Here is a 10,340-nt window from a genome sequence, read left to right as displayed (position 1 = left end):
CTGATCCGGCAGACAGCAGTGCTACCTTATAACCGCGTGCAAACTCCATTTCATGTTACCAAAAAATATGAGGGTTTTTGGACGATTTAATACACAGAGAATGTTTTGAGAGCATGCTATTTGTTTACTTAGCGCTTCCTTTCAGACTGAGGTTGAATGGAGGCTAACGTCAATCATACCTCTGGACCTTAGTTGTGTGCTGCTAACTGCCAGTCTTTGCCCCTTATTATAACACAAGTTAATTGAATCCCAGTCCAGCATTGCCATCCAGATGCTTCTGTGTGTATAAAGGTACAAAAGTGATAGAGCAGGTGTAGCAATATTTGCACTTAGAGTATTTCCACTGAATATCAGTTTGCTCTGGTCAGACATTTAAGAGAATAGTTCTAGCTTTGTAAACCCCTTTCATTTAGCGATGGGCAGTATTCCTATCTTCCTGTTTTCAAAAGAGTCCACTTTGACCCATATATACCAACAACAGAGAAAGACTTCAGTCTGAGCTACTGCACACGGTTTTCGTCAGCTTGCTAAAGATACACCAAGAAATGGGATATGGACAAAATGGCCATGACCTCCGACATGACTGCACACTAAAAGGAAAGGAATGCATCTTTGTCCATAACAGACTGTTGAACACAGGGAGCACAACATATTTATGTGTAATGGTTTGCAGAGGTGGTCAACACACATGGTGTTGGATTAATTGCTGTCATATTTCTTCAACAACTGAAGCGTGGCAATAAGAATTTACTAGCTGTAGTCTCTGTATGTATGTGTCTGATGTTGGTGATGGATTGCTGTTTGTTTTTGGTGCTCAAAGCATCATTGGCACATGGACACTCACATACACATGCAAACACGCACTTTTACTGTTTACCTGCGAAATGGATCCGTTTGTGACAAATTATGAATTCTCACCACACAAAGCATTAGTCTTCTAGACAAAGGTGGGACCAAGTCATTGTTTTGCAAGTCTTTGTACTCGTCCTGAGTCAAGTCCCAGATTTGTGCTCTGACAAGCCCTAAGTCAAATCCCAAGTCCTACATGTTGAGTTTCGAGTCTTGACACAATTCATACTGCGCTCTTCAACAAATATAATGGCATTTAAGATATTTAAAATATTTTAAATATTTGAAAAAATCATGATTTAAAAAAAAAGTTTTTTCTTTAAACAAGTTTGTTGGAAATTGTGCATTTGTAACATATTTGAAATAACCTTATTATGAATTTCTTCAAAACTGATGTACTTGTCTTTTAAGTTTTGGAGCCATCTGGTGGTTTAATAGCACAACTGCATGATAAATGTATCTTCTGTAAATGCAAAGGAAAGAACTCTTCAGCCGGATGTAGGTGCTTGTGAGCTACGTTGAGATTAAGATGTCTGTATTTAATGCTTTAAAGCTGTTCTTATAATTATCTGTAATGTGTATTTTGACTGTAAGCATTACTAATGTAATCTGAAAGTTACAGAGGCAGAGTTATTTACATATGTTAATACTAGCTAGCAAGCCGTGCGGTTGCTGACTCACTCCAAACCTGAGTGTTTAATACTATTTTGGATTGTAAATATATTGTATATTGTTTAATTGAGGTTTTTATTGAGTTTTACATGCAAGTACTATTTTATAATAATTTATGTGTTTATTATGAAGTTTGAACAAAAAAATAGTATCATTTTTGGCACTCAGTAACATAACATTAGCATTAACATTAACTTTGACCTTTGGGGAAGGTATCAAGTATTTTCAAGTCAAGATGCTCAAGTCCAAGTGATGCAATTGGTGTTGAAGTCCAAGTCGAGTGCAAGTCTTCTTTAATTTTGTCAAGTCAAGTCTAAAGTCATCACATTTGTGACATGAGTGGCTCAAGTACAAATCATGTCACTCGAATTCACAGCACCCTTTCAGATGTAGAATAGGTTACCACTTGACAACACACTATGTCAACTTCATCATATGATGATTTGTCAATGTGGCATTTACAGCTTGTTGCACTGCCCCCAAGTGGACATAAATCATACAGCTGTAAACAATTAAAGAACAATTTTAGAGCTGTTATATCACAGTCAGAGATTTCTCTTTCATTGTTGAAATAGATCAGTTGCCACCATGTGACTTAAGTATGGACATTCTCACTTCTTATCACCTTACCAAGGTTCCATACTTCGTACATATGATGAGACCTCAATGACCGCTGTGCAAACTACATTGAGGTTAAAGACCAGTAGCTAAATTTTGTAAACTTTGACATGCAAATTTGTATTGTTAACCAAAAGCAAGCCATCTTGATAGTACTGACCTTTGAAGGAACGGAGAGGCAGAGAGTTAAAAATTGTGGCTTGTGAGTTGTGTTGCGCCATTCATTATTATATCACACTCTGAATCAGAAACACTCAATATATGTCAGCTTGTTCCACATGTGATGTATAAATGACTTTACTGTGAACTTTGAATACAGATTATTTCGTTATTTTTCTTAGCCACCTGCATGAGACTCGCTTCAGCTTTTTGTTTTTGCCTTTTCTCTCCAAAGGCTCCAGGATACACACACAAAAAGCAGGGCTTTTGCAGAGCTACAGACTGTGAATATTTAGTCAAATTTTCATGACCATGGAGCACCACTATGACTTACAAATACTATTGATATATTAACTGGAGAGCTGTTCATTTGTTTGCAGAGAATAAATCATCAGGTTTAATGGTACTACGTAACAGACTTACATGAGTGGTGGTGTTTGTAGTGTGAGCAAATGAGGCTTTGTGTTTTTATGCAGAGCTCTGAAACCATGAAGCACCAGTGCGACTTGGAAATTTTTGCAGTAAATAAACTGGAGAGCTGTTAGTTTGTTGCCAGCTCGCAGTGAATGAATCCTCATACCCCGGTCACAGTTAAACCTTATGCTAACGCTAACATCCAACTTCAAAATAAAAGCACCATGGGTCCTGCATTGATTTATTTAATTAGCGCAGTACTTTATTTAATTTTACTATAACAGTTTTTATATAACTTTCTACTTTCATTTTTTATTTAATTTTATAACAGTATTTTATTAAACTGTATTATAACAGAAGTTGACGTAACTTTATTTTATGGCAGTAGCTACTTTATTTTTAAGTGGTTCATCTAATAATTTTGTATTTTAGCAGTTTGGAGGAGATTTCAAAGTATTGATACACATATTGTATATCACGATACATGTGCACATACATAACTGTTTATAGAGATGACTTTTGTACTAATAAGAGTTTGACTTTTCTAGAAATATGCTTAGATATAGAAATAGAAATATAGAAATATGCTTATTTGTTATCTGTTTAATATAAAGCTACAGCAAGCTAAACCTAGCAAAAAGACTGGAAACAGGGAAAGAGCTAGCCTGGCTCTGTCTAAAGTTGACAAGATCTGCCTACCGGCATCTTGAAAGCTCACTAATCCCTTGTTTATTTAAAAATGCAGGAGAGGGGTCCCGAGGAGGACTTCTGCTTTTCTTCTGCTGAGCCAAATCTGCCACAGACGGACAGTGATGAGAGCCAAGACACGGCCTGTGGTGGTCATGCAGAAGCCAAAATGTTTTAACTGACCGCGTATATGGTCAGCTGATTTAATTATGTAATCTGATATACAACCTGCTGTGTCTGAATGTCGCTATATAGTAAGTCCTCCCTTAGGTTACATTACATTTCATTCAGTGTACAGTACAGCTACTGTAGAAAAATATGGCATATCTAAGAAAGTGAGTCTATTTTTTATGATATTACTGTTAAGAGTACATTATCAAACTAATACCGTCAGAACACAACCTGAGTCTATTTTTTATTTCAAATGAACTTAACACATCTGTTCATTCAAAACACATTGCTTGCTACATAGGATTTTTCTAACATTCACATTTATGTACACATTCATTTGAAACTATGATGATGTTGACTTCATATTTTTAGCCTCAGAATAATGTGCACATATTAAATGTAGTGTGCACATAATTTGCAAACGTGAAAAAGCAGTAAACAAAAAATGTAGTCATAGTGTGTTACTGCCACTGCTCTGCTGGCTAATACAGATGTTCAGGACAATAAATATACTGTCTCCTCTGCTGTTGTGCTGGGAGTTGTGTGTGGTAGGTCAGGACAGAGGTTTTTTTTTTTGCTGCAATAACCCAAATAATGCTGTATACTGTACATCTCAAACCAAACTCCAAACATACTTTTATAGGTGTCATTGTACAGAACTCCCCCAGTTATCCACCAACCAGCAGCAATGTGTGCAGCACTGCTACATTTAAACTTTCAGACGTTTTATTTCTGTTAGTTATTTTTGTTTAAGTCATTAATTTTCCAACTCATCAACTTTGAGGGTGTTACAAACATAACTCTTTAAATTTGTATCTTCCTCTTCAATTTAAGTACTGAATAGGTACTTCAAATGCACCCCCCCCTCTTTTCCCATGGATTGGAGAGCCATGTCACAGGAAATTGAAATTGCAAAGATTTGACATTGTATTTTTTTTTTTTTTTTGGCGAAGCAGGCTGCTCCTCATATCTGTGAAGCAGTACTTGAGATAAGGATAGCACAATTTCAGCACAATTGGCAGAGGACTATTTCCCCAAAGTAAAAGCATGTATTTCACTTACACTGTTAAGCACAGATTTCTACCACTTCTGAATATTTTGACTGTTGTCAGGGTGCGTTCAGTCTCCACTTAGTCTTACTAGACTCATTCAAACTCAATACAGTTATGTACTGATCATTGAAATCTTAGAGCACCGGGAACCTCTGAGTGATGGCATACAATAACAAGGGGCATGTTAACACATTGATGGCTCATTACGTACAAAAGTAGATATGTCAGTTTCAAACGTTGAAAATGTCACTGCTCTCATACTTTCATCAACCTTTGTGTGGACATAATAGATGGTTACAGAGGGTAGAGTCAGAAGATTCAGGTAAAAACAAATGAGACTATTCTTTCATAATAATATAAATTTTAACAGAGGCTGCATTTTAGATAGCGGTGGTCTGTGAGGACACCGCCAAATACATTGCAACATGTGACCAAGCATTATTTTCACTATATTATCAATTTGTTGCCTCTAGGGATGCTCGATATTGGATTTTTTGCCGATATCCGATATGCCAACATAAAAGAAAAAAAAACATTTGGCTGGTATCCAATACTGATATGGATATATCCACTTTTTTTCCCCACCTAATTAAAGCGACCATGAAGTCTCTTCTGTAGTGGAATTAACATCAGATTCAATCGTCATTGACAAAAATAGGAAAATACTTTATCGTATGGTTGATGTTTTGCACTGTTCACTTTGTCAATTAAAAAAAAAACCCAGTTTGAAATACTGGCAGAAATCGGCATGTTAGCTGATATTCAATATTTAATTTTAAAGCCAATACCTGCTGATATTGTATTTTGCTTGAACAACGCTACACTGCCCCCACAGTCACTGGTGGTTTTGCTCCGTTTCATTCACATCTGCATGATTTCAGAAACTGTGCACAAATACGGACGAAATGATCGCAGAATACGGACAAAAGACTCAATCAGTGTCTGTACTTGTATTTAATGTTGAGCATAAATAAGCCCTTAAACAACACTGATATCTTTTCTGTTTGGATTATTACATTAGAGTAGGGCTGGGCAATGTGGAGAAACTCATATATCCCAATATTTTTTGGTCAACTACTTCAATGGCAATATTGTGACAATATTGCAGGGTTGCCTGCTGCTTTCATGAAATAAAGTTTTTTGATTAACAATCATCAGGAATGGGGATGCAATGACAATACTGATATAAGTGGGTGAGGACTCATAACAGCACAGCTAGAACATTCTCGTAAGAGTAAAAGTAAAATAACATCACTTTACTGTGATGCAGCCTTTAAAACCACAAAAAGACTAAACTTCACAATATGATATTCAAAATCTAAGATGATGTACTCTTTTATCACGAGTCAATAAGTCACAGTTTTGTAATGTACTCACTAAAATAATGAAATAATGGGCATATTTTGTGTGTGCACACCTAATAAGAAAGATCACAATTCATTTTATGGCTGGAGAATTTCTGGTAATCCAAAATAAGCAAAGTCAAAAAGCTTAAAACGGCTATTCAAATATAATTTAATGGTCTGTTAACTGGAATTCAGAGAGTGCGGACAGCTCATTGAGTGGAACATTTGGGACATTAGGAGGTTTCAGTCTTTGACCAGTGTAGAGCTACTGTACATTGTTGTCTGATTCTGATTTTTTCAACCATACAGGCCAATCTATAATACTCCCATCAGGTCAAAGGATATGCAGTTTAACTGTTTGTCTGAGCGTGGAAGCCATTGCAAAGAAGCTTTATGATACTGTTCCTCTCATCTCCTTACCACTGAAAAAGTCAGTGTACTCCTGTCACAAGAAGAGGCTCAATATCTAATTTCTTCTTCCTTGTTATGTTGACTTCCAGTTACAATCAAAGTGATGTAGCTGCAGACAAAACATGAGGAACCTGTGTGAATATTTCTCATATGAACAAACAAGTCTACAAGGAACATGTTTATTCCCATATTAAACAAATAAGGCATATGCATATACAGGCACACACATCTGACCTGTAAATATTTTGTTTATTTATTTTTTTTCCAAGCACGAAAACATACCAAATATGGACATGGAAACTAGATGAGAGTCTAAATCAGGCTGTGCTGAGTTGTTCAGTTGTGCAGGGCCGAGCCTGAGCCCTGCAGTTTCCATTAAAGCCAGATGAGCAAATGATAGGTTGTGTTGTGCAGCTGTAGTTGCAGGTTGCTGCTAATGGTTTGAGCTGTTATACTGTTATACTAAGCTTGGAGACATTTAGGTGATGCCTGATTCACAGAGAAAATAATGAAGGACCTATATTAAGTGTACAGTACTGTCCTCTGTTTTCAGAGCGCATTCTGGTTAGCTGTTAGCTAACTAAGGGGGAGACACCAGATGAATAGGGTGAAATATTTAGCTTATAGATATCACCATGAAACTTTTTCCAGTATTGACATTAAAACAAGTGTATTTTATATTACAAGTTCCTGAAATGTTGTGTTTAAATATGCAAATGAGACATTATGTTATTATAAATATGCTGATTTGCACATTTCCAGAACAAAAATCTGAACACTGAAAGAAGCCAGGTTTAAAATTTTTCTTTTTGCTGACACATAAGAGTGAAAGGTTTCTACAGAGGTGATTTTAAATATATCTTTTTGTTACTCCATACTACGAAGCAGGATTTAGAGTAAGTGAGGTATCCTCAGGGTTAACTCGAAGCTGCTTCACTTTTTATAGGGATAAACCACCATGGTAACTTATGCTGGATCACTAACCTGCTCCACAGCAGGTTAACTTCAGGATATCAGATAACAACCTGTCAAACTCACATCACTGGAAAAAAAAGTGTCCCAACATGGACAAAGTCCACAGTGGCGGGGTGACAGGTAAAAATTGTTACTTGATACTTTTTTAATTGTTAGTAGAATCATACTTATGCTCCGTCCTTTCTATTTCTACTGGTTTTCAAACAGAGATCCTAACAGACTGAGAGATCATTTACAACACTAGAAACATGATGATTTTAGCTGAATTGTAGTTGTGAAAAGTGTATTTTATCCCTGCAATGATATCTGACAGTGTGGCTGATTTTACACTCTGACTCATCACTGCAGCTCAGAATAACATGACACACTTGTGGGATCTGAACTGGAAAAAACCCAAAGATTATTTTTAATAGATAAAAGAATCCACACAATGTTAATTGTCTCCCGTTATTATAAATACAATTTATCGGTCAGAGATCTCATCATTGGTTAACTAGGCTACTTTTCCACTCTTAACTTCAGTGGCAGAAACAGTGTGACATTACTGCAAGTGTTTTTTATTTGAAATATTAAGAGTAGTTTCTTTATCGTCTGACTAAAGCAAAATAAAATACCTTCATGTATTCTAAGTCTTATATTTGGAAATGATGTTTGTGTTTCTACATCTTTTTTTTCTGCTGTAAGATTATAGGCTGTTTACATTTCGCATCAATGAATATGACTTTTTGCTGTCCTGTTATTAGGACATTACTGATGGTAAACAGTGTATATCATGAGACTTATTTCATTCATGGTTCTGATTATGTCACTTATAATTAATCCCCCTGCCTTTTTCATGTGAGCACATTCATGGCTAGAGAGGAAAACTCAGAGCTGACTGAACGAGTTGATAACCAGCTTCCTAGTACCTATTGTCTAGACTGCCATTGTTAGGGTTAGTTAATCCAGTTAACTAAAAGATACCCTGGATATGTTGAGCTGGTGTTCTAGTACAGACCTCTGGTCTTGCTGCCTCTCTGCTTGGGATTTTTATTGTCTTGTGTGCATGTTTTTGTTTATAAATTCCATGGATTTAATTGTTTGAAAGGTGTCTTATGTGAGTCTTTTGGGTCAGTGGTGGAGTGTCTTTTGCCTCATTTGGCCACCCATGGCCATTGATGATCATCTGATCTTTTGGAAAGACATCTTTTCTAATAAGTCATGCTCATCTATTTTAATGAGCTATATCAAAATGATTGACTGATAGCAATAATTATACGTCTCATAAACTCTAAAGTCTAACTGACGTTGAGCTCCAAACAACAGCCTGCATTCATGTTTGTCTCAACATTACAGGCAAACATTTCGTTCCATCAGTCAATTCTGCCGAGCACAAACTCCTGACTGAATTCTTTTAGCATATTTCTTTCACCATGTGCAGAGGGGGAGCAGGTTGTGTCTTAATTTTGACTGAGTTACATGTTGTTGCAAAGGCTGTTGAGACTGTTAAATGTTTAACAAACAGCTGATCAGGCCGCAGGTGATCATGGAAGATAGACTATTGAGCATTCATTGTCTTGAAAGGAAAAGCAGCGCCGCAGGAGGATACAAAACTCAAGGCCAGGGGGCTTTTTCAGTTTATTTCTACTTGAGCTGAAATAACAAAGAAGTTCTGAGAAAGGCACTGTCAATTAAGCACAGCCTTGACCTGTTTTGACCATGATTACATTGGAGAAATATCAGTGATGTTTTGTCTGAAGAACAGTGTTGATCTGTTACAAATACTGAAGAATCAATGGCAGATTGTATGCAGTGCTACTGTACTGTCTTTTCCTTCTATTTGTTCCCAAATCACAAATGTCACCCCATTAAATGGCTTCGTCTATTGAGGTCACCAGTGCTAACTATGCACTTAAGCATTTGAATAAAATACCAAATGTCATCATGTCGAGCAATATGGCAGTGGCCTGTTTCCTTTCAGTTCTCATATGACCATGATAATGTTGTTTTTATTTTTTGACATAAGAGACAGCAAATGGGCAAGCAAATTTATTATGTATTAATTGATCATTTTTAATGGTAAAAAAAATGCATTTTGCTCAACGTTACATGTTCTTATACACAACAGTCATCCCCTAGCTGTAATGACAATCAGAGCAGGGGTGCTTAAAGTGACAGGCGCTTAAAGCAAGCACTTTAGACAGAGACTGAATGCATTTGTTCAGTACATACAGTATGAAGATATAGCATGGTTTTTGAACAATAAAGCATGAAAACATACTCTAATAGAAAAACAAAGTACAAGTATGAACCTAGAAATGAGCAGTAGAGGTCCCCTTTAAAAAATACTTATATTTAAATACACAAGCCTCATGATTGATGTCTACTAACAATCCTTCAATACTTTTGGCCTAATACTTTAAAATCCTTCATGTGATTATAAAGATTTTCAAATTCGTCCTCACCAAACACAAATTGACTAATAATTTGACAAATAAACATTTGACAAAGGAGATGATTTAATGTTTTTTTTTGTTTTTAATACCACACAAAGAAAAGATATCGAGTACTCAGATACACTAATGTTGCTCATGCCTTGCTCATACAGAGTATCCCAGGTGTCCCTCTCTCAGCTCTCTGAGTCCCCTGATGTTGAAAAAATGGAAATACATGCAATCAGGATTCAACACATGAGGTCTCTATGATATAAATTCAGGACCATAGAGGTGACTGAATAATAACATTAATGACATTTTTGCATTGACTAAAAGTCAGAGTTCCCCTTCATTAATTTTGCACTCACTCTTTAGCGCAGGATTTCTGCTCCTCAGCCTGTGTTGGCAACGAAGCCGCTTCCGTCCACACGGGTTATTTTCAATAAATTACATAAACTTTAACTGCTAGTTTGGGATAATGTTAACATTGTGTGAGTGAATGCACATCATCAGGTAGATAAGAGCTGATAAGTGCAATCAATGTCTTTGAAATAAAGATGACAAAGCCGCAG

The sequence above is a fragment of the Plectropomus leopardus genome, chromosome 10, assembly GCF_008729295.1.
Source record: "Plectropomus leopardus isolate mb chromosome 10, YSFRI_Pleo_2.0, whole genome shotgun sequence".
Taxonomy (NCBI): domain Eukaryota; kingdom Metazoa; phylum Chordata; class Actinopteri; order Perciformes; family Serranidae; genus Plectropomus; species Plectropomus leopardus.
The sequence above is the reverse complement of the archived record's forward strand: the minus strand, read 5'-3'. Positions refer to the sequence as shown.